Consider the following 6,530-nt stretch of genomic DNA (forward strand, 5'->3'; position numbering starts at 1 on the left):
ATGTACAAACTTTGATGCCTCATTTTTGCTGGGTTAAATGCTAAATTGTTAATCTGTTCTCCCTCCCTCCTTTTCCTCTCCTACCTCCATTTTATTTACTCTACCTACCCTCTGCAGTAAAGCGGTCGTTGTGGTCCTGTATTTACATGGATTAAGGGTTTTCACAGGGAAGTATAGACGGTTTGCTGTAAAGCCCAATACAGACGCTGGTTACCTCGCCAGATTGGCCACGGTTAAGGCGTCTGCATGCTTCCTAGCCGAAACAGTTCAGAAGAGTTGTGAGGTTTTGGAGTTTGGAGTCAAACTCTTCGCCCCTTCGTTGGTTACTGGTTAACACTAGGGATTCTTCAATAAAGTCTTTCATTCAACGAGAGACGACTCGTTTTCATGAACATTTTTTTTTTTTTCATTGAGAAATACTGCACCAAACATCTTAGTTAGGTGTTTGGCAAAAACGTCAACTTGTCATCTTAGATTAATTCAGACTATTTTGACTAAGTGTATACTGGCTATGGCGTCTCAAAATAGACATATGGCCGTTTCTTTTCACCTTTTTCAAGCGAAGGTCTTTAAGGGAGTAACCAAGCACACTCGTTTGGCTAGGCACCAGCCGAACTGAAGCATGCTGACACCTTTATCCAGCTCCCATCAGCCCCCCTTCCCGGAGGACAATGTCTATATTGTGCCTCTTGGGAGCGAGGATCAATTCACATGCCAGCGATTCACATGGCACATTACAGATCCAACAGGGCCAAAGAATAAGCCTACCAGCAGCTCAGATTCTCAATGTTAACACAAATGTGCAGCCTTGGTGAATTTGTTTTACTCAATGGAGGCTAATATTAAAAATGTATAGTTTTTGTATCCCCATTTTGGTTAAAGTTAGGATTTTGGCAATCTCAACAATTTACTGTGTTTATTTTTTTAGTTTATTTAACTAGGCAAGTCAGTTAAGAACAAATTCTTATTTACAATGATGGCCTACCAAAAGGCAAAATTCTCCTGCTGGGACGGAGGCTGGGATTAAATTTTTAATATTTGTGTTATATACGTATATATATATTAAATAAGTATAGGACAAAACACACATCACGACAAGAGAGACAACACTACATAATGAGAGACCTAAAACAAAAACATAGCAAGGCAGCAACACATGACAACACAGCATGGTAGCAACACAACATGACAACAACATGGCAGCAACACAATGTGGTAGCAGCACAAAACATGGTACAAACATTATTGGGCACAGACAGCACCAAGAGCGAGAAGGTAGAGACAACAATATATCATGCAAAGCAGCCACAACTGTCAGTAAAATAATCCATGATTGAGTCTTTGAATGAAGATATTGAGATAAAACTGTCGTGGTTAGGGGTCACTACCTCCAGGCAGCAATTGTGGAGTCCAAGCCTCCACAACGTCTCGGACAAGGACTAACAAATTGGCGACTGGATAAAAATGCCAGAAAGCTTTCGCCAAAAGGGGGACTGGGTGGTTGGGGTATGTGTAAGGGGGTGTCAGATATTTTCATGGTATGAACAATAAAACGTGGACAAAAAGGGGTCGCCCTGGTCTCGCTTTCAAGCGAGTGGAACAAATCCAATTTCTGACTACAGCGCTTGCGCATCAGCCTGCCTGGCATGGCGTTACTCAAATGTTCTTGGCTTCCTTTTTCTGCTCAATAAAGCGCTGAAGAGCAAATAAGTGCAGTCTTCCAGCTGAAAGAGCCAGGAGCTCTGCAAACAAAACATGCCCGGGGGGGGGGGGGGGGGGGGGGGGGGCGGGGAGCCAGTTTCCGTGGTCAGTGGATGGGCTTAACACGAGCGACAAGAGGACTGCAAATGGCCCTAAATCATGCAGAACACATTGATTGTCAGCTGTAGGGTGCCCGTGTGCCATGCAAGGGTCACTACAGCTCGGCATCACTTTGATTGCATCGGCGCATATTGGACAAATTGGGATGCGGTGCAGGCGCAGCATTGGGGCAGCCCGTTGACCTAGCATCTAGTGGAGATATAGACACACACACACCACGCATACACAGTTCTAGAAAAAAACAACAGGGCTGTCATTCGTTGACAAGGCCTTGTTAAATTGAACAACAGATGTATCTACTTGGGCTTGTAGACCTTTATGACAGGCATTGTGATACCAATGTACCAATGTAGCAAGATGTAACAGAAGAGTCTTGGCCTTTACAAGGATTGGCCTAGTGTTTCTGGCATTGACACACACACACACAGATGCAGACCGACACACACACATCATGCTGCCAACACATAAAGCCACAAAGATGCATATACGCTAACACAGACAATAATATACACCATACACACAACCCCCCCCCCCCCCCCATCTGTACACCAAATACAGTACAGCAGATGAGTGAACAAAGGGAGAGAGAAGAGAGAACCCATGCCAACTGCATCTTGAAAAATCGCTCCGTTGATGAGAATTTTGGTCCGTGGTGTGAGCAGCAAACGTTAAAACACTTCAAACACCTCAGCCACACACGCAACCAATGGAAAGATTGAGTTTCCCAGCAATCACGGTCGAGACGAAATAAAAAAGAACAATTCAAAAAAGGCCTAGTTGCAGCCGTGTGCAGTATAACGAACTGAACTCATCCTCACAGAGAAATGCCACACGACCGACTTTTATCATCGTGGCTCTAACTGCCGCTTGTTGTTTACACGGCTGCTTTTGGATAAACCTTCCAATTACTATCGACTGTTGTCTGCTGAGGCAGCGAAGCCAGTTACGTTCATATGTTGTTTCTACCTACCTTTCTCTATTTCATTCTCCCTCTCTCCCTGCTTTGCTTTCTCACTCTCCATTCTCTCTTTCTCTCTCTCCCAATCTTCTACACTCTCTCTCTTTCACTTTCTATCACACTGTCCCACCCTCCCTTCTCCTAACTACACCATAGTTATTCAACGTTCCAATATCCATACTAGCATGCCACTTGCAAACCTAATACATGACCAATACATTGCTTCACTCTACGAGGTATATTAGAGTGGATATTAGAACAGTGCCGTATTAGTCGCTTGAGCAAATGTGGCCTCCATCTCCTGTAAATTAATGGGAATAGAGCGGTCCTATGTAGCGGACGGCAGCGGCTGATTCAGGTGTGTGTGTGTGTGTGTGTGGAGGGCAAGTCCTACTCAGGATATAATAAGATGTTCGCCTTTGCTGGAGGCTGTATGCTGGACAAGGACGGAGAAAGGAGTGAGGGAGGGAAAGAGAGAACAAGAGGGAGACAGAGAAAGGGTAATAGTAAGAATGTAGAGGGAGAAAGAGGAGAATGAAAGAGCGGAATCCAAAGAGTAAAGGAGGGGTGTTCTGTAGGTGGTTTGAGGTTTGACAAGAATAGGGGAATTCTCATTGTTCTGTAAGAACAGTAGAGTACGGTAGTAAGAATGAGTGAGAAGATGTTCGGTGTTTGTCCAGGCATTTCTATGTTACTAGCGTAAATCCCTAACATTTACCATAGCCTGGTCGTGATGCTTTGCTCGCATCATAGCAATCACTAATTAGGTCTAATGCAAAAATGAGTGACAATTAGTTGCAATGGGAAGGACATTTTGTCAAAACTGTTATTTACTCCAAGACCTTGTGGTTTGAGGAGGCATGATTGGGATGGGAGGCGGTCTAGCCCAGTTCATAGTGGTGAATGTTTCATGTTTCATGTCAGATTTCAAAAAAACTTAACGGAAAAAGCACACCATGTAATAATCTGAGTACGGCGCTCAGACGACAAATCAACCCAAAGAGATATCCGCCATGATGGAGTCAACAGAAGTCAGAAATAGCATTATAAATATTCACTTACCTTTGATGATCTTCATCAGGATGCACTCCCAGGAATCCCAGTTCTACAATAAATGTTTGTTTTGTTTGATAATGTCCATCATTTATGTGCAAATTCCTCCTTGTTGTTCGCGTGTTCAGTACACAATCTAAACTAGCGTGCAAGTCCAGCGGAAAGTACGGACAAAACCAAAAAGTTCCGTTGCAGTCCGTAGAAACATGTCAAACGATGTATAGAATCAATCTTTAGGATGTTTTTAACATAAATCTTCAATAATGTTCCAACCGGAGAATTCCTTTGTCTTCAGAAATGCGATGGAACGCAGCTAACTCTCACATGAACGCGCATGGTCAGCTCATGGCACTCTGGGAGAGACCTTACTCAATCTCCTCTCATTTGCCCCCACATAACAGTAGAAGCATCAAACAAGGTTCTAAAGACTGTTGACATCTATTGGAAGCCTTAGGAAATGCAACATGACCCCATTTCCACTGTATCTTGGATAAGCAAAGAGTTGAAAACCTACAAACCTCAGATTTCCCATTTCCTGGTTGGATTTTTTCTCAGGTTTTTGCCTGCCATATGAGTTCTGTTATACAGACATCATTCAAACAGTTTTAGAAACTTCAGAGTGTTTTCTATCCAAATCTACTAATAATATGCATATCCTAGGATCTGGGCCTGAGTAGCAGGCAGTTTACTCTGGGCACGCTTTTCATCCGGACGTGAAAATACTGCCCCCTACCCAAAAGAAGTTAAGGAGAAGTGGATCTAAAATCCCATGTATAACAATATTATTTTCATCAACATTTATGATGACTATTTCTGTAAATTGATGTGGCTCTCTGCAAAATCACCGGATGTTTTTGAACTACTGAACATAACGCACCAATGTAAACTCTGATTTTTTTATATAAATATGAACTTTACCGAACAAAACATACATGTATTGTGTAACATGAAGTCCTATGAGTGTCATCTGATGAAGATCATCAAAGGTTAGTGATTAATTTTCTCTTTCTGCTTTTTGTGACTCCTCTTTGGCTGGAAAAATGGCCCTGTTTTTCTGTGACTTGGCTCTGACCTAACATAATTGTTTGGTGTGTTTTCGTCGTAAAGCCTTTTTGAAATCGAAATCGGGCACTGTGGCTGGATTTACAAGTATATCTTTAAAATGGTGTAAATAGATGTATGTTTGAGGAATTGTAGTTTTGGGATTTCTGTTGTTTTGAATTTGGCGCCCAACACTGGCTGTTGGCGAGGTGAGATGCTACCGTCCCACATACCCTAGAGAGGTTAAGCCAGATTCTCAGTGTGAGAATCAATGAATTCGTTGCCCAATAGAACGATTTGAGGATAAGGAGGGAAATGCAGTGGAGAAGTCTTTAAAAAAATTAAGAGAGAAAGACAAATAGCCAGACATTTCATTGTGTGTCACGCCCTGGCCTTAGTATTCTTTGTTTTCTGTAATATTATGGTTAGGTCAGGGTGTGACAGGGGGATGTTTTGTATGTATTTGTCTCGTCTTGGGTGGTTGTATTGTATTGGCGGTTTTGTTGAGTGTATGGGGTTGGGTTTAGTATAGTTGTCTAGGCAAGTCTATGGTTGCCTGAATGGTTCTCAATCAGAGACAGCTGTCATTCATTGTCTCTGATTGGGAGCCATATTTAAGGCAGCCATAGACAGTAGGCTTTTGGTGGGTAATTGTCTATGTGTAGTGTCAGCACTATTTGTTGGAATAGCTTCACGGTCGTCTGTTGTTTTTTTGTTTGTTCGTCTTCAAAATAAAAGAAGATGTCTTTCTATCACGCTGTGCCTTGGTCCGCTTCTTATGACGATCGTGACATTGTGTGTGTGTGTGTGTGTGTGTGTGTGTGTGTTATTTCTGTTAAAGGGAATAACACTGAAGGGGATTCTGAAAAGCTTCACGAACCTCACCAATCCCCAGCTGAAGCAGCACATGGAGGCGGCCATCAACATCGGCGTGGATGATCTCAAAGCCAGGTTTGGTGGTTTGCTGAAGGATGAAGGTGTCCAGACCCCAGTGGAGTCTTTCAGAGTGCTAAACCCTGACACATGACCAGAAGACCAGGCCAGCCTTCTCACCTTTGGTGATGATGGTGTTGTCAGACCTGATGAGGCATTTCAAGGAGCCTCTAAAGAGGTAATAATTTATTTGACACTGCATTGCCATATGAGACAATGTTATGTTTGCATATTTGAAAACTCACTTGCTCTGTTCAATCCTGCAGATCAGGGTGCAACATGGCTGCAATCCAGGATGAGTGGCAAGTGTCACGCCCTGGCCTTAGTATTCTTTGTTTTCTTTATTATTTTAGTTAGGTCAGGGTGTGACATGGGGAATGTTTGTGTTTTATCGGTTTTGGGTGGTTATATGGTAAAGGGGGTGTTGGGTGTAGTGTATGGGTTTGTGTTGAGTGTATGTGTCTAGCTGTGTCTATGTTGGGTGTAGTTGTCTAGGAGAGTCTATGGTTGCCTGAATGGGTTCCCAATTAGAGACAGCTGATTTCTGTTGTCTCTGATTGGGAGCCATATTTAAGGTAGCCGTAGGCTTTCGTTTGATGTGGGTAATTGTCTATGTTGAACGTTTGTTGCTTTTTGTGTGCACTAACGTTTATAGCTTAACGGTCGTTTGTTGTTTTGTTAGTTTGTAAAGTGTTGCTTCGTTTTTTCCTTCTTCAAATAAAAA

Source organism: Salvelinus fontinalis, chromosome 10 (genome assembly GCF_029448725.1).
Source record: "Salvelinus fontinalis isolate EN_2023a chromosome 10, ASM2944872v1, whole genome shotgun sequence".
NCBI lineage: Eukaryota > Metazoa > Chordata > Actinopteri > Salmoniformes > Salmonidae > Salvelinus > Salvelinus fontinalis.